Source organism: Tachysurus vachellii, chromosome 10, assembly GCF_030014155.1.
Source record: "Tachysurus vachellii isolate PV-2020 chromosome 10, HZAU_Pvac_v1, whole genome shotgun sequence".
Taxonomy (NCBI): Eukaryota; Metazoa; Chordata; class Actinopteri; order Siluriformes; family Bagridae; genus Tachysurus; species Tachysurus vachellii.
In genome coordinates this window covers 18,488,597-18,513,198 of record NC_083469.1, presented here as the reverse complement: position 1 = coordinate 18,513,198, position 24,602 = coordinate 18,488,597, and the positions used below count along the sequence as shown (strand labels likewise).

The window sequence follows — 24,602 nt, the reverse complement described above, 5'->3', positions numbered from 1 at the left end:
GAGACGCTAAAACAAGCGAAAACGCAATAAAAACACATTAGTAATCCTGCATTTACCTTCCGTGTGCACTCTGTCAGCCGAATAGAGAGAGAGGGGGAAAAAAGCGTCACATTCCGAAAGCGGTGAAATTCCCGGATTCGGTTATTCGGTTATAAAAAAAAAAAAAAGCTCGATGTTCAGCAGGGAAGCGAACCGAGGAGGAGAAGAGCAGCAGCAGCTGACAAGACGCGGCTGAAGCGGTGACCTACTTCCGAAGTAGCACGCGCACGATAATATTCATGCGCTGCCGTCGCGCCGGGACCGAGTTAAGAAAAGGACCAGAGGATCATTTCTGATCCAATCTTTATTTCCATTCACTAGGAGGGAAGGACAAAAAGCCGAATCTAACAGCCAGACTCATCAGCTGTTTATAGTTTCTACGTAATCAAAGGTTTGTTACGTAACGAGCTGTCACTTCAAACCTCACCCTGATCTGTCCTGACATGCTGCAAGCACAAGATCTGATCAGGCTCATCACCACCAAACCTGCTCCTGGATCACTAACTAACATCCCTAAGTGCTTTCACTTCCATACACCTGCTCCAGATCATCAGCCTGCTTGATTATCCAGATCCGGATTAGGAACCGGATTCTACAGGGGAGGTTGAGCTCCAGGAAGACGAGCAGCAGCGTGTGCTGAATAATTCCTCATGAAAAGTTTGATGATGTCAGTTTAATAGTTTTAACGGTTGAAGATGACTAACCCCCAGTCCTGCACATTGGGTTGTTTTTCTGTTCCAACACACACATACACACACAGAAAGCAACTTAAAAAAAGGCTCTAAATTATAGCTAATGAGTTTAATCATCGGGTGGAGATTTATTTAAAGAACAGGGGGTTCTCCAGGAGCCTACGGATTACACAACATAGATCCTCCTCTGACGGACCTGCGATTAAAGAAAAAGTTCTAATTACATCATTAATCAGCGCGATCTGGGCTCATGAAGAATATAGTGTCGTAGGAACAGAAACATTCTTTGAAGTGAGCGTGAGGTAATCAGCATTATTCAGATATATATTATGAGACGAGTAGAGTTGTAGCTGAACCGTGAGTTTGGATTCATCCTCGCATTGTTCGCTTTAAACGTGCGTCATAGCAGTGGATACACTCTGGAGATTATAATCCGAAAAGTTCTGATGCCGCTGGGACAACATGCTCGTCTGCCATCTGTAGTTGCCAGTGGCATTATAATGTCTGTCGGTGAGCACGTCAGATTTCATTTTCTAAGAAGTTAATTGTGACTAAATAATTCTTCAATTCTTCGTTAGTTTGCGTCTATGACGGCAAAATCGATCCAAAACACATACAGTCTCAGGCTGGCTTAACTAAACTAATTCTTCTAATAACACCTCCAATAAAAGAGCATATCGTTTGAGAATGACACTCATCGTTGCAAGCTTGATGCGAAAAATAACAATATTCCAATTAACCCTCGAAACAAATAATGGTTCGCTGCTGAGACGAGCTCCAGATGAGCAGTCTTTAGGTTGGTTTGATGAATCACAACATTCATATGTTCCAATAAATGCACAGAGCTAATTACATGGTGACATTCAAAGGGTCATCGTCCTCCTATAGAATACTATTGTATTAGCTGCATTCTGAATTAAGGAGTGTCATACCCAACCCCTCCCATGTAATTCACTCCCTGACTGTCAATGGAACAATGGAAGCCAGTTTTAGTACATGTCAAAACGAGGGTTCATCAGGGTGTTTTAATACATCGCGAGACAACATGTGTCATCACCATATAGTATCTCATCCATCACACAGCTTAATCCAGCTTGTTTTAATGGGATTTACTTCAGCGCTAAGTAAATCCTGTTATTGGGATACAGCACACTTTATAGCCAGATAGACATTTTATTGTTCTATGCTTAAATCCATGTTTGTTTGTTTTTTTTTTTTTGTTTTTTTTTTGCTGCCAAATGAGTTTGCTTTTAGACGAGAAGCAAGAAAAAAAGTTTTTCAGAGCTCAGTCCATCTGCACTACTTCTGCTGCCGCTTATCTGATTAAAAGCCAGCATACAGCAGATCCCTTACAAATGGGCCTGAAGAATCTAGACAGGTGGCTGTGCCATGAGGGTAAGCAATAACTCTCGTAAAGCAGCATGCACTGATGTTACACTGGATTTGATACTGAAAAAAAAAAATAAAAATTCTGCACCACATTGTTAATGAGAGAACTTCACGGTTCCCAAAGTGAGATCAGTGACTAAGTGGAGCGACCTGGCCGGGGTCCGAACACAGCTGTCATCTCGGGGTAGGGGCCCCACTCACTCACTCTCACTCATTTTCTACCGCTTATCCGAACTACCTCGGGTCACGGGGAGCCTGTGCCTATCTCAGGCGTCATTTGGCATCAAGGCAGGATACACCCTGGACGGAGTGCCAACCCATCACAGGGCACACACACTCTCATTCACTCACGCAATCACACACTATGGACAATTTTCCAGAGATGCCAATCAACCTACCATGCATGTCTTTGGACCGGGGGAGGAAACCGGAGTACCCGGAGGAAACCCCCGAGGCATGGGGAGAACATGCTCCACAAACTCCACACACACAAGGCGGAGGTGGGAATCGAACCCCCAACCCTGGAAATGTGAGGCGAACGTGCTAACCACTAAGCCACCGTGCCGGTGGGGGCCCCATTCCGTTTAATTTCTATTCATTCTATTTTTTTTCTTTAACTTAGTTTAACACTTTGTTTATTTATACACACAGTCTAGGATAAGTGGCCTGGTTTTCCTTTCACTGTAAGTTGTATCCTGTATATAACAAATAAAAACTTGAATCTTAGTGACTTGGATATAAAAAATGGTATAGAATGAAAATAGCATTATTTGTAAAATGAAACTAATTAATGAATTTACCTACTATGATGTCACGCAGTATTACATCACCCAACCCTAGAGTTTCAGCAGTTTATCATTCACATGTCCACAGCTATTAGTGTTCTGTCACTCTGATGTCCTGTCATGTATCATAGAGGTCATAAGATCATTGCTGAGCCCTGAACCAGAGCAAACAATCATTAGCAGTACAGCATTTGTGAATAAAAACTAGCGGACAATCAGAGCAAAATAGATGTGACAGAATAGATCTTTAAAATGAAACAAAAAACAAAACGAATCCTCTTTATCAACTGAAACACTTTTACAGTATACCTCACTGTTCTCTACGACACACCACTCAGGCAGCTGAAGTGAAATTTAAGACTCCACCACATCGGTAGATCTTCCAAAAGCAGCTGTAATCTACTGAGAAATTAACTCCATCACCATGTCCACAAGACATCATTTATGTCATGACTAAAATCAGGAAATCTCGTTACCGTATCAGTGTAACGACTCAATTACGTACGCAGGCTTAAAAACGTGAACTAATGAGTACAATTTTTTAGGGGACTAATTTTTTCAACTGTTATTAAATCTCTGTGTAAATGTATTAAAAGGTCAAAGAGAACTGAAATAATTCCCACTAGATTTCTAACAGTACATGACTTCACGAATGAACACAAACCCACACAGCCGTGCTTAAAAATCTAGCGTAAAGCCACCTCAGAAGAACGGAGGTTATTAGAAATGCACAGAAAGGACAAACATATTTTTGGACATATAGCGTATACTTTAGAGATACTGTGAACCATAAAATGTAAAAAAATACAAAAAAAGAGGCTTTTATTTGGTTGTCTCTTTGAAGTCTTAAATGCGTTTCCTTTTCAGGAAATGTTCCAGATAAATGTGAAGACTAAATCTCACATCCACACATGCACTCAGTGAAAAGGTAAAGAAAGTAAAGCTCACTTGCCACCGTAGTGCCTCTATTTGTTTGGCCTAGATTACGGAATCTCCAATAACTCTGCTCCTTTTCAGCCAGTCGGACTATTTCAGTACTGCTGATATTCCTCATACTCGAGTGTGCATGTTGATTTTAATTTCAGGGTCACCCACCAAACTCCAGAAAGAGAGTAAGGAACTACAGTAAATGACAAAAGCGTGTAGCGTGGGCTAACTTTTCCAGTAACGTAGCTCAGCCACCGCGGCATGTCGTCTACGGCATATACGTAACAAACACGTGCTCAATTTACAGGGTGCCATTACTTAAGTTATATTTCAATCTCTAGTCGTATACATCTTAATTTATGGATTTGCTTTGTCTTGCCTCCCCCCAAAGTCATTAACATTGAATGGCTGAGTTTTATAACATTTTCACTAAATTCATGTGTCTGTTGTAAGCTACTTAAACTTTCCAGCATCATCTAATTCTGCAGTAACTTCTCAATTATACTACGATATGAAGCATGTCAGTCAAAGTTTCTGGACCCTTATCATCACAACTCAAATATTGGTCTGATTTTCATGAATTTCACATTTCTTTCATTTCTAATACCACCTGTTCTGGGATTTTATTTACTACATTCCTTATCCAGGTTTATATCCTCTAAACGATGACTCCGATTTGTATTATGTTTAATTAGAAGAAGAAAATATTTGCTGGGTGTACTTCTGTGAAAAAGGCAATTTATTCAAAACTGCTTTCACCGTGGTATTTAAATGAAGTTTATGGAGTTTAAATGAAGTTCAAACACATTTAAATGAAGTATCAGTATTAGTATTAAGTATTAGTATCAGTAAAAAAAAAATCATGCTTTGCTCAGAAACGTATGATTTTTTGAATGTAAATTATGAGTAATATTTTTTCCTAAATCTAACTAACTACATACTCTATTTTTTTTGTTTTTAAAAAAAACACAAATAAACACACCCCTTCCCCCATGTTTTGTCTTTAGCTATGGCTCGTCATGTCTCTTTATTGTTTTGTTATGTCTTGCTTGTTCAGAATAGTAATACAAACTTGATCACAGACACACACAAAACCCCAATCTTTCTTGTTCAAATGCACCTGCTAACGATCTACAAATAATGTTGTTGCATCCAGCTCAATACACGAGGCCCATGAAAGACACGAGCAGCAACCTGACATGTCTCAAATGAGTAACGAAGGCAGCGAGCAGACACATGACTGCATCCTAACAGTGATGTGGAAGCAATGCTGATTCCACAACGCAACACAGCAAAGGATTTCTACGAAACAGTGTCAAAGAGAGTCATCAACTGAATTTATTAAGTTCTTAAAAGCGCCTCACAGCGTTGGAATCGTTTTCCGACAGGTTTCAGACAAATTAATCCTTTTTAGCAGTACACTGGAGTGAAATTCGACTTTTCAACATTTTGAAAATTGGACATTTTCAATCGGTATAAACAAATGAATGATTTCATGGCTGCAAGTCTGATATAAAATGAACAGTGGGAGATGTTTTTACGTCTGTTGGGATAACCTTACATGGGATTTTAGTGGCTTAAAATATCACCTTCAGATTTTTAGCACTTTGGGAAACTCGCAGAGCAGAAATAGGTTTGATATCATAATTTACTTTAAAGATTTGTGAGGAAAAAAAAATTCTCTACAAATTTGTTGCCCCTAGGAGGCAAATTCCATTTTTTGGCCTTTGGGAAAAAGAGATAATTAGATAGTTGCTAACTTTATTAATAAATTGAGATCACAATGAAAACCATGTACAATTTTTAAATTTCTGTATTGCAAAAATATTATTGTAGTCTTCCATACACTGTTTAAAATGAAAGGTCAGAGCACAATAGTTTAAGGATTTTTAGTGAAAGTATTTGATTAAATTTCTATAAAAACTTTGCCTTAGTACTTATGAACAGCTAAAAATTCTTAAATTGCCAAATGTCTGCTTTAATATAAATTATTAACAACCACTGTGGTGTGACATGACAAAATATTCAATATTGAACATCACATCAACACCACAAAACAGGCACAAATAACATTTCGCAAATTTCACGGCCTCTCTGAAAAAGAGTTAAAAACATATTTTTTTGACGTCTGCAGGCCACACGCAGCCTCTACAAGAATGACCTTAGCTACCAAGTAGGAGGCATTAGTCACCTGAGTTCCAGTAAAGCTCCTATCTAGCATCTATCAAAGCCCCTTAGCACAGAGAAGGGGAAAAAAAGGCTGCCCTTCTGTAGCATGCTAATTTTCTCACATGTCGAGGTAGACCCATGAACGAATCGGGTTCTCCGTATCAGAATTTCGTCTTGGGTTATAAACAAGATGACGACCTCAGAATAATCCTTTAAACACAGCACGCATCCTGTAGCAAGAATCACAAACTCGAGTGAATTTCATTGACGCGCCAGACAGATATCGTGGTGACATGCACTTATTCAACCCATCATACTAATAACATCATGTCGGTTGTGGAGCTGTTGGTGCAATTAAGACCCATTAGGCTTGTCACCGTGTGGAGCAGCCAGAGTAACATTCCATCCATCTGCACGCTGACATTTGAAAAGTGGAAACGTCACTGATGCAGCTGCTCAAAAGGTGCAAAGGTTAACACGGTGAGTCATCACCCGGAGTGCTACTGCTCTAACCTAACTGACACAGCCTCTGACCAGCTATTATACACACACTGAAACCAGCTGAACACTTGTGCTGAAATTTCTTCTCCTTCTGTTCTGAAAAAGCACAGCTTCCTTTCCTTGCTCTCTTGCTTCTCTAATAGAACATGAGACGTGGCAAAGCGTCGAATCACGCTGTCAAATAAAAAGTCTTAAACTTCATCACTGCATTTAAGTGTGTTAACTAATACAGCCAATATTTTATTCAATATTTCTCCAATTTACTTGGCACATTTGAAGGAGAAAGCTCTTTAATAGGCAGATATATTTAAGCATAGTGTAGGTTGTGTGGTTCTTACTAGCTAGCTCACTAACTCTTCAACATAGTGTTACAGTAATATCATATTTTTGAAAAAGGAAAAAAAAAAGGCCATCTAGTAGGTCTTAATTATGTCATTCAGGAAATCCTGGATTTCTTTTAACCCTCTTTTAATGAGTCACTCAAACTTTGTTCCGCATATAAAATTATTTTTAAGTAAAATGTTCTCCCAACAGCACTAATCTCTCCTCGACACTGTAGCTCATGTTAAAAAAAAACAGCTCATTAAACTGAACACGGTTTAAAGTCTGTAAAGTTTAAAAGTGTTTCATGATCTGTAATGATTCGATCATTCCTCAAACGGCTGCTTGAGAAAGAAATGGTGATCCACAATACAATCATGCAGTCAATCTGTGCAGTTAGTTTCCTCACTACAGGCTTTTGTTTACATTTTTTCTGGCCCAGACATTAGCTCAGAACAAGACTGTCAGGTCTGCGTCTTGAGTAGCTCATGAGAAGTTGTGATGTTGCTTCAAGGCATATAGGAGGGTATCTAATTTGCCTCACAGAGAAACCTGACAAAAATAAATAAGTGTGGCTGAATTACTACTAATCCATATCAAAAGAAGAATCCAGGAAGTAAATGTACTCCATTAATAATAATTGTAACAATAATAATAATACTAATATCATCATCGTGGGGGCACGGTGGCTTAGTGGTTAGCACGTTCGCCTCACACCTCCAGGGTCGGGGTTCGATTCCCACCTCCGCCTTGTGTGTGTGGAGTTTGCATGTTCTCCCCGTGCCTCGGGGGTTTCCTCCGGGTACTCTGGTTTCCTCCCCCGGTCCAAAGACATGCATGGTAGGTTGCTTGGCATCTCTGGAAAATTGTCCCTAGTGTGTGATTGCGTGAGTGAATGAGAGTGTGTGTGCCCTGCGATGGGTTGGCACTCCGTCCAGTGTGTATCCTGCCATGATGCCCGATGACGCCTGAGATAGGCACAGGCTCCCCGTGACCCGAGGTAGTTCGGATAAGCGGTAGAAGATGAATGAATGAATATCATCATCATCATCATCATCACTCTACACTTAATTCCCCTCAGGCTTCCTCATTAGGAATAAATAGGGCTAAATGCAAATAAATCTACATACAATTTTACATTCTGTGAAGCTGCTTTGAGAATTTTTGATGTCCATTGTTAAAAGCGCTACACAAACAAATGAATTCAATTAAATTTTATATTCCATATATAGCAGCATATAATAATACAATCGCTAATCTATCGAATCAGCCAATCATGTTGCCGCAGCACAGTGTTACAGATACAAATCGAGAGCCTTAGATAATGTTCACAAAAAAAAAAGTGATATCTGTAACTTCAATTGTGGAATGGATATTGGTGCCATGTGTACTGGTTTACACAAAATAGTGTTAAAGCCCAAAAGTAGCCTGTGAGCAGAGGGTTGTTTATCAGAGACGTCAGACCAAACAGGAAGTCTTTGCATTCTTTACAGCGATGGTGAGGAGAAAAGCAACTCAGAATACAAAACACATCAAACCTTGAGATAGATGATCTACAACAGCAGATGACCACATCAGCTCCCACTCCTTCCAGCCCAGAACAAGAATTTAAGGCTATCATGAGTGCAGACTCACTCAAACTGAACAGCTGAATAGGCATAAATAAATAAGGTGGACAGTGAGTGTATAAAACTTAACAAATAATATATATGGCCATGTATGTGGACCCCTGACTATCGCACCAATAGGTGGTTCATCCTCAAACTGCTGACAAAAGTTAGAAGCACACAATAGTGTAGGATGTCTTTGCAACTAAGACTTAAACCTGTTCCAGCATGACAATGCCCCTGTGCGTATAAAGTGAGGTGAAACGATTTATCAAGTATGATGTACTGTAATGAGCAAATCCCTGAATCTACATTCCAAATTCTAGTGTTAAGAATTCCCAGAATGGTGGTTATTATTACTGCAAATCAGGAAAATGATGTTCAAAAACCTTCAATTAGATTTTCCTGGGTTCTAAACCGACTTCCAGCAGACATGGGTTTTTCATTGTGGTAAATACAATAATGCAAATCTGAGTTTCCAAATACAGTAGGGTTCATAAGTAAGTAGCATCAAGTTGGATTGAAATAGAGAGGTGATTGAAGTGTAGACTTTCAGTTTTAATTCAAGGAGTCGAATTAAAACAAAAAACAAAAAATGTTGATTCCACTGAAACTGAAAAGTTCAAAAATATGTGATTGCGACTAAAGGAGGATATCACTTGAAAAAAAAATTAAATGAATAACTAAACCCAGACCTATCAGAGAGACCTTCAGGCTCAGAAAACCCACACTTTCAGTCTCAGCAACACCAAAAGACCAGGAAGACCACAAAAACAACTAAAGTGGATGATCACAGAATTCTGTCATTATTGAAGAAAAACCCCATCAATGCATCTTTCCAAGCCAAAAAGACTCTCGAGGAGGTAGAAGTATCGCTGTCAAAACATACATTCAAGAGACGGCTACAAACATCAATACATATTGTAGGGTTTACCTCATGATGCAAACCAATGGGAGCATTCAGGACAGAAAGGTCAGATTAGACATTGATTTAAAAAAAAAAACCTATGGGTAATAAAGTCTGCCAAGTTCTGAAGCAAGATTCTTTGGATAGATGAAACCAAATTGAGCTTGTAGCAGAATGATGATAAGGGTATAGAGAAGGAAAGGATGGGCTCATGATCTAAAGCATACCACACCATCTGTCAAATATGGTGGAGGCTGTGTTAAAGCATGTGCAGGTGCAGTATGACTGCTAATGGAAGTGATACTGCGTACTGTTGTTTACTGATGATGGGACTACTGACGGAAGCAGCAGGATGAATTACAAAGCATTTCGAGCTCAAATTCAAACACTGCACAAAACCGGAACGGGCTTCACTGTACAAATGGATAATGACCCAAAACAGTGAAAGCAACATAAGAGCTACTTAATGCAAAGACATGAAATGTTTTTAAATGGCCACGAGCAATAAATGGGCATGCTTTTCACTAGCTTTTCAAGAAGAAAGAACTGAATGTGGTTAAGGTCTGTTAAGGCAGTTGGTGATGTTCATGAAGTCCAGACTTGGACTTGCATCCAACTATTAAAAAGTATCCTTATTTTTATCATTTAGTCCAATTATTTCTGAGCCTAAAAAGGAGATCCAATATTTTTGGTTAAAAGTCTTAAAATCACATCTTGATTGCTTTTCAAATCCATTGTGTCTGTGTACAGAGGCAACATGACCAAAATCATTTCACTGTATAAACTGCTTACTGACCAGAATGTAGAGGAAAAAATATCAGCAAATCAGTTTTTTTTCTTTAGTCACACATTTTGTGCAAACAACTGATTTGTTTAAGGATAAACTGCTTTAACTGGATTTGTCCGTGTGCTATTACATATTACATTGTGCTCCTGAACCAGTCCTGCATCAGCGCTTCCCACCGATACAAGAAGCAAGTATTTAACAGTGATGTTCACAGAATAAAAGCTCCTACTGAGAAGCCTGAAAGTGTTCGTGCACTGTAATGTGTTTGCTTGTGTTGGCTCAGACTCACAGGCTTTCTGTCACCCCTGATCTGACAGGACATGACACAGGAAGCCTTGTAGGATGTTAAGCAGCCTGTCTTCAAAGATGAGATGTGAAGCAACATGCTGAGGGTGAAATGACAAAGATCCCTCATTCAAACTACATTACAAAATCTTGGGAGTGAAAAAAAAGGCAGCTGATGGTGTAAAAGGGTCATTTAACTTACTACGTCAAACTCTGTAAAGTGTCCTACTGAAAGGTAAATGCAAAAAAACAACAAAGTGGGGAAAAAAAAGCAACACACAAAAAAAAAAAAAAAAAAAAAAAAAAAAAAAAAAAAAGCTGGAGGTGTCTGAATAGTTTTTTTTTTTTTTTTTGTCATTTGACACTTTAAAGCCAATGTGCGCTGCGGTTTCCAGTGGAAGCCCGGGAATCTCTCATTCACTTGGAAAGCGTTTTGTGTGGCTCATAAACAGGATTTACCGTCCTCTCAGTGTAATCACTTGAAGAGCGATAACAGACTGAGGAGCTCCGGGCGATGCTTCGCATCTATCTCAGCTGCACTGTGCTCGCAAACAGCTGAGTGTGTATTCAGTAACCCTCCCCCTCGACACCGCCTCTTTTTCTTTATCCCAACATGCTAGTAAATTCACCGCCACAGCTTTGGAAAGCGATCAGGATAAATTTGATTTGTTTCAAGATTAGCCATATGAAACAAATTATCTCTCTTTAAACATACACAAGAGCTGGAACTGTCGAAGCCAAAATGCTTCAAGGGAATGAAAAACATTCCACAGTGGCACAAAGCTCACTGAAATATTAGGACGATGTACCAGAGCTGCTTTTGATGTGGCCTGAGCAATTTCTCACCTTGGAGGATTTAGTTTCTGAGATTAAATCAAAGTCGATGAGAGTCAGCGACAGACAGCGCTGTCGCAGAGGAGACAAGATCACAAGCAAAACAAGTCTCTCCCTTGATATATTTGTGCTTTACCTTCACGCCATTTGGCAGCTGCTCTTATCCTCAGTGACTTACAGAAGATGTATTTTCAAAATGCTGCTTTTTTTTTATTGACAAAGCAGTGAATTATCAGTTGTTCCTTGAATAACAACGGATAAAATTCTAAACAAAATGCAGACGCGCACATTCGTGCCGATGCACTGAAGATTTAAAACGAACACTTTCGGGACTACAAGAGGACCACACACAGTTGTGAAGTTTACATCCACTGACACAGCAATCTCATGCCTTTAACTGTGCGGTAAACACAAGTCTGTTAAAATGTTTACACCAAAACAGACTCAGCAGACGGGATAGTCTAGGGGTTAAGGTGTTGGACTACCAATTAGAAGCTTGTGAGTTTAAATCGCAGATCCTCAAGCTGCCTCTATTGGCCCCTGAGCAAGGCACTTAACTCTCAATTGTTCAGGTTTATAAAATGTAAGTCACTCTGGATAAGTGTGTCTTCCAAATGCTATAAATGTAGACTCCACTAAACCACTGCCCAAATTAAAGTCGTTGGTTTAAGGAATATCTCAGGGAGTTTGAGGATTTTTTTCTCATGTGCACCCAAGATCTTGTCAGTTCAAATTGACTCCTGATTACTAGTCCGAATAAACCAAACTAAATTGCTTGACCGACTGCTAAAAAGAAATGAGGCTCAGGTTAGTGTTACTCTTGATATGAGACACCGCATGCAGTACTGCTCACATTGTCATCTGCATACTTCATGTACATCTGAAGGATTATAAGCATTATCCATTAGCAACATTGGTTTAAAAAACTGACCTGGAGTAGTAATTAACAGTTTCCTTTAAATGCTTAACCAATTATTCTTCCACAGCTTATCATACTGAGTCACAGGGAACCTTGAGTCTATCCCAGGAGACTCGGGGGCACAAGGCAGTGTACACCTGGCCAGGATGCCCGTTTATCGCACACACACTAAAGACAAATTAAGAGATGTCAATCAGCCTACAACATGTGTCTGATGAGGAACATGTGTCTCCACCATACCTGGCAGTGGCAGAACTCAAACCCCCGATCCTGGAGGTGTAATTACGAAGCCACTTTGTCTCCCTTCAACCAATAATGATTAGGCTTATTAAACCGACTATGTTTACGACAAATGCATGCGACAAATGGACACGGTTGCGCTTTGTTTCTTTACTTCTTTTAACACAGATGCTGAACAGACATCTGCTTTGAGTTTGACATGTGGGAGAACAAGCGCATACTTTTCTGTGCGATCATCTTTAGACGTTGTTTTTATCTTTGACTTTAAACAAGCCATGTCGACAGTTAATCAATCAAATACAAGATCGAAATTGAAGAAAATTCTTCTCTTTCTGACTAAAAGCCTTTAGTCTTTATTTTGCTCATCTCTGATCCGATGAGCTGCTTTCGGGTGAAAAATTGCTGGGTTGAGCAGCAACAGTGGATCTGCTACAGAAGTCGTGTTGGATTTTTTTGTTTAATTGCTTCAGATGTGATTTATATTCATATGATTGCTTTAATTGCTTCATAGAGCTCTGCTCTATTCCCATCCCCCCCAAGTATTCGGCGTGATCGGTTGAAATGCTTTGCTGGCGAATTTGCTCTGCGTGTTGACGACCCCTGCACTAGAGGGCAGGTCAGAGGCAGAATATCCATGTCTGACAGATTATTTCATTGCCGTTCACTGTTAGGCTACACAAATTATCACTGTGCAGCAACACAGAGATGTTAAACACATGAACTCTTAGTTTCTCTGTTATTAATACTAAAATCACTTCATGTGAACACTCAAAAATCGTCCCAAATCGTAGACGCACTCTGAGGCAGTTTATTCAGTCTACTGTGATCCCTAACCCTAATCCTAATAAAAGTATGCTCGATTAAAAGCTAGAATAAACACAGCCTTGTTCTGAGCAGTATGCAGATCCACAGTAATAAATAACATGAAGTTAAAGATGAAGCATTTCAGACTATAAATCCTCGCTGTGTACATCTGAGTCGGTTATGCCGTACAAGTCAATTTCCTACGCATAAGCTGCCTGTTATAGGAGATCAATGATTACTTGTTTGACCATAAGTGATGATTTCCTACACGTTCGATTGACTTTGTTCTCCTGGAGGTTTCTAATCCATGTTCTACACGACTTATGTCGAGTCAGCTGCTTTGTGATTTGTAAAGAAACATAATAACCCACCATGAATATACAGGTTTTAAGGTTTCTTTCAATCATGAATTCAGTGGTCTTTTTACTGGAATGTAAATTACTACTAATTATGATGAGATATTGCTTGGGTTAACAGTAGTCTCAGTATTGTTACCCGTGATAGGAGGTGGCGATGGCTCTCTGCATCTCTTCCTGAGTCTCTGAGCTTGTTTACTGTAATAAATCACAGCAGGGTTCATTTGAATAGCTTTCAACTACAATACAGCAAGCCTACTGAAAGGCTTTTGTCCCATTCTGTTGTATTTCCCCACATGTTTTGGAGGTCACACTTTCTCAGTCACCTCAGGGCTCAGGGGTATAAGTCAGATTTGTGATTTATTATGTGGAAGCCATAGTTTTCAAATTTGGGATGACAAAGTCTACTAGAACCTTTGATTTGATGTTTAATCTTTTACAAATGCCATCATAGCCTTTTTTCCGTTGAACAGAGAACATAAATATGCAGAGGCCTTTCTGATATTTGTGCAAAGATAGTAGTCATCTGAAAAAAATGACTGATATTTCAGACAGGAAAAAATCCTTATAGTAAATACTAGTTAAATAATATAGTTATTTAATGTGAACATTCAAAAATCATCCCAAAGTGTACAAATACCTCGAGCCAGTTAATTCTGTACAGTGCAATATGCAAATCTAAAGTAGCCAGATCTAGTGTTGCTAGTGTGAGTGTGTGTGTGGTTGGGGGGTGGAGGTGTGCACCAACCCCCCATCTCCCCCACCACACACACACAAATAAATAAATAAATAAATAAATAAATAAATAAATAAATAAATCCAGCCAGTGTTTTTGTTTCCCATTTTTCTCATCTACTGTAATTCTAGCCTCTGGTGTGAGATAGATGGCCTCTGGCAAAAGTCATTGCTAGTGATTTTTTAAAACACAATGTTTAAGGAAGCCTTGCATCATCCTTAGTATTTTTAATAGTCTCCACAATGATAAGACTGGGCATTTAGAGCTCACTAAATTGGCTCACTAATCTTCATTAAGAAAGGCATGAACAGGATGAAATCAAATAACGCCAAACTCGCTGGCTGGATCAGGATCAGGATCACTCAGCACAATAACAACACAAAACTCTGGCATGGAGTTATTTAAGACGAGAGATCATCAAATCCCTGGCTGGATGCAAAACAGACAACAATGGAAATGTTTTAGTGTGGTCATGAAGTCTGTTTACCCACAAAAAAAAAAGTGTAAAGAAAAAAAAATGAATGTTTGGTGTCGAAGCGTATGAATCACAGGCTTTAAAATAGCATGGCATGCAGTGAATATGCTATAGAGTAGAAAAAGAAAAAGAAAAAGAAAAAAGACTTCCCGCATTTAGAGACCCATGGATTTGTAAATAGCCGGCATGCAAAAAATAACCTGAAAGCTTCAGCCTGACCATAAATCTGTTAAATATCTGTAAAACATTTTAGAACAGCAATTTCTCTGCCTATAACAAAACCATACTTCTTCCTCTTCTCACCATTCTATGTCTATCCCTGTAGCTCTGCTGAATAGTGCTGGGAAATTTCCTCAGAACCTTTAATATTATAATAAGTCCAGTCCAGTCACCTAGCTCTTTCAATTGGACAGCTTAAGATGTGAACCATCTCTTTATTACATTTTTATTCCAGAACAAAAATGATTTCATTATAAGAATGTTCACATATTTTTTTAAGGATTTTATACAGGACGGTTAGGAACAACTCAACTGATTTTATTTACCCCATAATTCTCATAATGCTGTTGCCGTTTCCTATTCTGTGCGAGCCATGCTTCACTCGAGAACCCATGCTATTAGCTTTCAGTTGCCTTACTTGCCCATGTATCATCTAAGGCTTAGATGATACATGGGCAAGTAAGGCAACTGAAAGCTAATATAATATAATATAATATAATATAATATAGGAATGAACAGCTTAGATTCTAAGCTGTTCATTCCTATATTATATTATATTATATATTATATTATATTATATTATAGTTTACCTAATGTTCATTTCTGTGTTCATTTCTACAATCACAAAATCTGAATATTACGCAACAACTAAGACAAGCTAACACTAAGACAACAGCAACTTTTCCTGAGTCCCGATTAGTCTACGGTACACTGAACTCGAACTTCTTTAGTGAGACAACAACCACTATAGGTAAACTTTTGCGTTGCAGTGTGGCCTGCGAAAACTGAGGCTTTCAGAAACGATAAAGCAATTGTAGTCAAGTGACGCAGTCATGTTACCATTTCAGACAATAATATTTATAATAATATAATATTTCGCCGCATTTGTTTTGGTACGTCTTCCAGTCTTTGTTCTCGATCGCTTTTGCAACTTTATACTCCTGTGTTACTCTCAGCAGCAACTCCACCTCACTGTCGATCCATTAAAAAAACCTTTTTGTCGAAGAGCCGGAAAGTAAATAAACGCTAGGCGGAAATGACATACGTCGAAGCATCTTAGTACAGGGGCGTAAGGCTTTGCAGATGTTTCAGTGTGGATGAGAAACTTAATGATTGAAAATGGTAGTAAGGACGCGGAGAGTTTATAGATGAAAAGGACGTTTTCGAATAAATCCGGATTAGTGTAGATGTAGTCGAAGTAAAAATGCATCAAAAAGAGACTAATTTGAAGTGTTGTGTACATTACTGACTGACTTTGTTTAGTCTGTATGTTGTTTGGATGTTTAGTCTGTGGGAGTGTGCTTTATTTATAATTTTTTCTTTAAAGTATTTGGTCCAGAAATCCACAGAGCTACACCTGGCTTTGGTATCATCACAAATGTAGTCATGATTTTCTGAAAGTGTTTTCCTTTTCATTTAAAAAGGCAACATCATGGATTTAAACTGCATTTTAATATTTAAGATTCATTTTTTTTTTAAGCACAGTTAATGCTCTGGCTTATATCTTTCACATGATCCAAGGAAAATCACAATCGTCAAAGCCTAAACACTAAAATGCTTCCAATTCACTGTGTTTGCCTACATCAGATATAACAGAATGGAGCCGAAGATGAAAGTATTGGCACAGTCTGCTGTCTTTGGGTGTTCATTTCTTCAAGGTTTGTTCATTTGTAGGCACACTAAAGAATTAAAGCACTCTCACACACGTGCTTGGGTATCAACACAGCCATTAAAACAAACTTGCTATGTATTGTTCTCTTAGTTTGTTCAAAAGAAAAGCAGCCTTTGAACCTCAAATGAAAGATGGCTGGTTCGGTTGCGTTCATGCTGTTCAGAGGAGAAACACTGTTTCAGAGACGCTGGTATAAAACATCTCGGACAATGCGAATAATGAAAAACCACATAAAAAAACTCTTCAACTTGCCAATAGTCAAACTACAGCTTTTAATGTAGCACAGACTAGTAATAAACATCTCCGTTGAAAGGTTTATATCCCTGAGGCTAACTCAATCAATGCAAAACTCTCTGTTGATCTCAAAGCATTTTTCCTCTCATGATGTTATTTTATGGCTAAGTCTGAATCATCTTAAAGTAACCAAGGAGACATTTGAGCAAAAATATCCTGGTACCTAAGAGAATTCATGATCCATCAATCTTCACAAGAGCCCCAGAACCAACTACAAAACAACCCCAAAGCATCAGCGACCCGCCTCCATATATTCTAGCATCCACCCAGTGCTTTTGCCTTGCATGTAATCCTGTTTTTCCAACCAAATTGAACATAAAATTGGATTTTTGTGCAATCTTGACTACAACACACTATAGCACATGTAGGTGAAGCCAAGCTGCTGCCTTTTGTAAGATTCTTCAAGAAAACGTTTCTTCCTTGCAACCTTTTCCAAACAGCCTGATAACCACAAGAATCGACTAAACTGTACAATTCTAAAACTGTGATCTTTTTGGGTTCATAGGTCCAATCCCTTGTAAATTTCCAGCTGCTCCAGACATGTGAAGCATTTTCTAATGGTCCAGTCATGATTAAAAGCTTCATATGTATTTTTATACCCATTACACGATTCAGGCAGGTCAATAATTTGTCATAGGTGCTAAAAGTTCTTTTATATTTCTCAAAATAATGGGTGGCATGGGGATTTCTCATGTATCCAATATCATATTTATATGCCAAGGAAACAGAACATGATAAAAAAGGCTACAAAAGCATGTAGGTTTCATTCTGAGATATAAAAATGTCAGAAATTAGGGGTGCCAAAACTTCTGGAAGGAATTATATATACAGGAAAGCTAATATTCTTGATCACCCGAAATACCGGCTGCTCCTTGTTCTGTAGAATCTGAAGCCAGTTTGGATGTCATGCTATTATCCAGTCAGCCAATCATGTGGCAGCAGCACATTGTGTAAAATCATGCAGATAAGTGCCTTAGGTCAAGAACTTCAGTTAAAGTTCACTTCAAACACCACAATGCAGGACAAGTGGTGACTGGCAGCAAATGACTGTGCCGTGGTTGTCGGTGCCAGATGGGCTGCTTTGCGTATTTCAAATCTCCTGGGGTTTTCATGCATGATAGTCTCTAGAGGTGACATATCATTGTTGGGGGGGGGACTGAATTAAAAAAAAGGCAGACATGCAGGCGGAAGCACCTTGTTGATGTCTGAGGAAAATAGCCAAAATTATTGGGGCTGACAGGAAGGTGACTGTCTTTACAACCATGATGACTATAAAAGCATCCAAGATAGACACTCTTTACCAGAGAGCTACCCCGAAAGAGCCTCAAAAATAATTACACAAGCACCTCTATGACCTAGGCTTAATAAAAACTGTATGTTGCAAACTTTACAGAAATGGCATGAATGCCAGTGCTTCCATGTAAAAACCTCTCTTATTAAAGACAAATGTGCAAAGATGCCTAACTTGGTGTACAAAACACATAACTTAGGACTCCTGAACACCGGAAATAGTAAAATCCTCTCAAGAGCCAACTTATCATATTTCCATACATTGGAGGAAGCCAAAAGATGACTGCAACACATGACTACGTCCTCCTCCAACTCTTGGGTATGATTAGGGATTCATAAAAGTACAGGCAGCCATGTTGTGCACATCGTCAGGTTCACTGTTTGCTTTGCATGGTTGTATATCAGCCAGCGTATATGAGGTAATTTTTCCAGGATCAGGTGCGATAGACGGTGCAAACACTCTTTCCTGATGATGTTTCTATATAATTTGCTATAATTATTCAGGAGTGTTTTGCTGAAGTCTTACCCAGGCTGAAGTAAGGTACCTTCCATGAACTCATCAATCAACAGATTGAAACATTATTGAATCTTTATTGGCTCCTTTGTGGAGCAGGATCTTATTGTGGTCATGGGACTGATCAAATAACCTCCATTTATAAATAAGAATGATTTAAATGACTATAATCATGGTTTTCATGACTAATGCATTTTACTTAGAATTACTTTGAATGTCAGTATTGTCTACAGCACAAACTATAGACTGACCACACACACACACATACACACACACACAGAACTTACAATGACATAATAATTAAACCATCAATTCATGCTAAGCCATTTAGTTCTAACCTTAACCTTAATCTCAGTAACCAAAATAGAAACTATTCCGTCTTTCATTTGTTTCTTCTTAGCCGTTCAGTTTTCCTTGTAGGTACCAACCTATTCCTGACAAGGTCAATACTGCCAGATATGTCTGCTGTTGTGGAGCCATTGAGTAATGCAGTGAATAGTCAGTGGAATGCCTTTCATAGCATTACTCACTTATTAAGTATCGTAAGAATGTCACAAGTGCTCAAATCTGATTCACTGCTATTTTTGTTGGCTTGTTTATAGCCGACATGTTTGCCAAAAAACAATGGTTATGGCATCCAAACAGGTGAATTAGATTAATTGTGTGTAAATCAGTTGTAATTCGTGTCGTTTCAGTTAACACGAAAAGTTTATTGTAACTGAACTCACTTGATGCTTATCTCATAACCTGAGAAAAAAAAAAAAATATCATAAGAACTGATTTAATCTTAAGATTTTATCTTTGGTCATCAATTAGAGCAATTTCTGTGAGCTGAAAACTGTACCGACATATTAATATAGCAGTTATAATACTTCTGTTGCCATAACAAAAATGACAGGTTATGAAAATCTTTATCCTAAATACTAAACTGTGCACTGTACACTAAAAGTGTACAATTACAGTACAACTAACATTTTTCTAAATAAAGTTACTACACAATGTAAGCATTATATCTTACACTGTGTAACTATAACAACCTGAGTTACAGGGATGTTTTGGCTCTGACGTGCTATCTAGTAAATGTCGCATTTAATCCTCCAGATGTACACTAGAAAGCTGGGCAAGTATGTGAAGGATGCCGCTGGTGTTGCCACCGCGTCTACACATGCAGAGAGGATGAGATTCAAGCATCCCTCTTTCAAGCATTCCTCCTGAGTATTTGGAAGTTGTGTCAAGACACACACATGTTCACCTTTCCCACTTGACTGGTAAGTCAATGCACTGAATACTCATTTTATTCGCTTACGGTATATTACACATATGTTACTTATGTCTTCAACAGTTACAAAAAAAAATCAATTATAATTCTGGTATTTATTAATAAAGAGTGATCAAGAATTCACAGAAAACACAATGTCCATTTGGGGACATTTGTACAAAATAATTTGTGCTTTTTTAAAATATATAATTCCAAATATCAAGGTTATACCTACTAGCTGATCACGTAACTTTAATTAATTGTTTATTAAGGACAAATTAAGTGGAACAAGACCTGGACATTTTTACTAAATGATGTTTAATGGCTGCATTAACTCAAAAGAGCAGTGAGGACAGAGCACACCGTTCAAGACTGCCATGATTTTCTACCTCATGATGATGATGATGAATGGCTCCTGAGCTGATAACATTTTCCTTTGCAACAGCTAGCAGAAAGTCTGAAGAATGCGCTGGAATTGTGCTACAAACCAACCTGTACTTCTGGCTACAGGAACATTTCTGCTATTGCCTGCACTTCTGTTAAAAGATTCACAAGGAAATGAGAAACCGGTTCAAGGGCAGTCCATGAAAAGGTTTGTTTCATAAATTACTTCAACTATATTCGACCATCCTCTCGTTGTTATATACAATTCAGATCAAGAAAAAAATTATATGTTTAATAAACAAGACCCCTATTGTGTTAAATGAGAGAGAATACAGTATATTGTATATCTTACTGATCTCCTCTTAGAGAAAGAAGTACATTTACATTTATTGATGCGGTATGTGTTTCTCTCAACCCATGCACAGAGCCAAACAGTAAAGGGTTTTCTCTTTAGCTTTTACTACTTTGATACAAAATCACTGAAAGTAATCCTATACACTCCTGGGGAATTTCCGACAAACCCATCCGACACCGCGGTTATTATTTTTATTTGGATCTGCTTGCAATATATCTGAACAGTCCTATAAGCTGGTACTCAAAAAGCAGTTTGTAATAAACAAATGCTGAACGATGTGTCTGGAAGCACAGCGCTAACACCAAATACATTCCCTTGTTAATGAACATTGGTCCTGTGTGCTTCATATCTGACCACCTGCTACCGTTAAAACCTCCTGCTCCGGCAACTATTTTGTTGGGTCCTGCGGGATCCGTCAGTCTAACGCGCGTTTGATTGCGAAAGCTCTCTCAGGGCACTCGGTTGGTCTTAATGAAGTCTGAACTGGCACACAGCACTCCACAGGTGGCCCTATTAAAGCTGTGATCAAAAGCACTGAACAAACCAACTATCTGTTTTTTTCTCTTTGTGATTTGGGTCATTTTACATTTACATGCTCGGTAAATTGGTCCACCCAGGGAAACAGACCGTAGATAGACTTTTTGGTATGCAGCCTCAATAATACATATAAATAAGGTATTATTTAGGTAATTAAAATGTATTACTGAGTCTTGACCGTGTATTGGTGTAACGTGCATGAAATACCTGCATGTCTCCATCACTAAACTCTTGCAAATATAAAGATATGAATTAACAAAGTATCCAAACTTTTTTTACTTAAAGACATCCTGGCATAAGTGAATACACAGTTAGCGAATAAATACACATGCTGCTTTCAGTATAATAGCCCATTTATTTCACCCTGTGGTTTCATGAAATTTCATTAACTTTCCATCTCACATGCCTTACAGCACAGTTTCCAGTACCCAAGAGTACTCCCTTTCTTGCACATTTTAATGTCTTCCCTGCTATCAACACTCCTAATCCAACTAATCAGCTAATTAACAACCCTTCCTGGAATGAAATGCATGCATTCGAGCAGGAAAAAACTCAAAAATGTGCAGGACAGGGTGTACATCGACCAGGGCTTGGATGCTGAGCTTTTAATCTTTTAATATAATTTCCCTGAAATTCTATACTCAGTATATTTTTTATTCTTTATTTGTAACAAGTCAAGCACGTACAGTTCCGCTGCAACCGAAGACAGCCTCGATTTTGTTGGTGTCAGGAATTTTTATTTAAAATCTCAGTGTTTTGCATTGCAAAATAAAATAAATAAATAAAATAAAATTTATTACAATAAAACAATAAAGACCAAACAAAAATATCCTCCTTATCTGAAGCTCACGGTTTACGCAACCCGGTGTTTCCTCACAAACCTGGATCATACACATGCACAAGCACAAACAAGGTCATTTTCTTTAACCACAGATCTATCGTTATCATCATCATCATATAATCTGACACATAGATATGTAAACAGTAATAATCTTAAAAAAAAAAAAAAACTCCAAAAAAAAAATCCAGCTTCACCTAAACAACCTTCCAAAGCATGCATGCTTTCTTAAATTTCTCTGATACTGTGTGTGTGTGTGTGTTTTTGTTTTTTTAAAGAAATGTATAGACACAAGGGGAAAAAAATTGCAAACAACTAAGGAACAAAAATATATATAAGTGTAATATTTGTAATGACTATAACTCAAGATGCAAATGCCGTCCGAATAGGGCTCGAGTCTTGGAGCAGTTTTCAGTTCAGCTTTTTGTCACTAAACTCGACTCTCTGACATGGAAGTTGAACTTTAGCTCGAGTTCTGAAGCTTTCGACGTGAAAACGACACCGTAAACAACAACAAAACAACAAACAAACAAACAGCAGAGTCGAGCGTTTTCATCTTCCTTGTGTTTTAGGACGGTTTTCAGGGACATTTCCACATTATTATTATTATTATTATTATTATTATTATTATTAATAATAATATCTCGCTTTAACAAACGCAGTCAAAACAAAACTCACAAGAGTCAAAAGCAAACGATTCGTATTTTGCTGATACGTTTTAAACCGCATCCAACACGCCGATTCGACGTGAAGGACATTAAACGATAAGATAAAACGTGTTAATCTGAAGTTAAAAACGCTGTTGTGCACGACTGCCCCCCCACACAGAAAACCCCACCGCAAAGCACCGAATAATCCTCGTTACATTTACAGTAAAACTTGCAGTAACGCCGAGTCCTTACCTTTAACCTATTAATGCATGCGGCTGATTAATTTGACGTCTTAATTCAGTCTCTGTGCAGCTCTCTGGCTGTGGTGTCCCTGTCGAGACGGATTTCCCTGTGCATTGCCAGTCTGCCGTGCCATCAAACGACTCGGAGTGGATCAGACCAATACCTGAGCACAACTGACGAACACTTTTTTTTATTTATTATTTTATTGAATCGTTTATGCTTTTACGTAACAGCACCATCCGTTCCCTCGGTGAGTGTTGACGCATCACATGCTTGGACAATATGGAGTTTCTTAAAGGGCCACGGCGACTAATACATCGATGCCTATCTATTTTTTTATTTCTTTATTTTTTTTTAAAGAAAAGTACCTGACAGGAAGGTCTACCTACTGTATCTCACAAACAGAACAAAATATTTTAAGTGACTAGGTTTTTGCAAATGTTTTATACCATGCGTATTTTGGCCACGTGAGACTGTTATGTAGTTGGACAATATACAGTGTATAATATGCAGAGGGAGAGTGTGTGTGTGCCCTGCGATGGTTTGGCACTCCAGGGTGTATCCTGCCTTGATGCCCGATGACGCCTGAGATATGCACAGGCTCCCCATGACCCGAGGTAGTTCGGATAAGCGGTAGAAAATGAGTGAGTGAGTGAGTAAGTATGCAGAGGTGGGAGTAAGTCACACATGTGCAAGTCACAAGTAAGTCTCAAGTCATGAATGTCAAGTCAAAGTCAAGTCGAGTCTTTTTTTTTAATATTTGTCAAGCAAGTCTCAATTCTCAAATTTGTGACTTAAGTCTGACTGAAGTCAAGTCGTGTCCCCCATCTCTGAATCATTTAACTCAAGTTCGAGTCAAGTCTCAAGTCATGAATGTCAAGTCAAACTCAAGTCCAGTCTTTTTTAATATTTGTCAAGCAAGTGTCAAGTCTCAAATTTGCGATTTAAGTTTGACTCGAGTCAAGTCGAGTCCCCCATCTCTGAATCATTTAACTCAAGTCCGAGTCAAGTCTCAAGTCATGAATGTCAAGTCAAAGTCAAGTAGAGTCTTTTTTTAATATTTGTCAAGCAAGTCTCAAGTCTCAAATTTGCAACTTAAGTCTGACTCGAGTCAAGTCATATGACTCGAGTCTCCCATCTCTGATAGTATGGTATGACAACAGAACTGGACCTTATATGAATCTTTGTTAGATATTCTTTAAATACATTTCATTGAGTCTCAGATAAGAACGCACATACAGCTTAAGACATAAAAAGTGTTTGGAGTGTTGGAGTACTGAGGTTAGTGGTCCAAGTGCATCCAAGGTTGGGGGCTACAGGTATGGTTGGCCATACCATAGCAGTGGCACCTTAAACTGGGGGACCAGGAAGGCGAGACCTCTACAAAAATCATAGGTTCACACTTTAATTACATTTGGTGTGTATTAAACTCTATAAATATCAACCCAGTGACCAGACACATTCCCTTCACCCCCTCGGCACTAACAGAAGCAACACGTGTTATCTGACAAATGAGATAAAGCTGCGCTTTATATCAACAATATTGTAAGTACAGGGGCTTGTAAGTACAACAGA

The 24,602-nt window shown here is 38.5% G+C and overlaps 1 protein-coding gene across 2 annotated transcripts in view; it reads right to left on the bottom strand.

Annotated features, from left to right (window-relative positions):
* Positions 1 to 23,290, bottom strand: part of bahd1 (bromo adjacent homology domain containing 1) — a 44,753-nt gene extending 21,463 nt beyond the window's left edge. The window contains exon 1 of one of the 2 annotated variants that reach the window (XM_060880081.1): positions 23,037 to 23,290. The gene's annotated coding sequence lies outside the window, so the exon portion shown is untranslated. Of the gene's footprint in view, positions 1 to 56; positions 379 to 23,036 lie in introns of those variants that run through there. The other variant, XM_060880082.1, reaches the window with a different exon arrangement.
* Between the last annotated feature and the right edge of the window lie 1,312 nt (positions 23,291 to 24,602).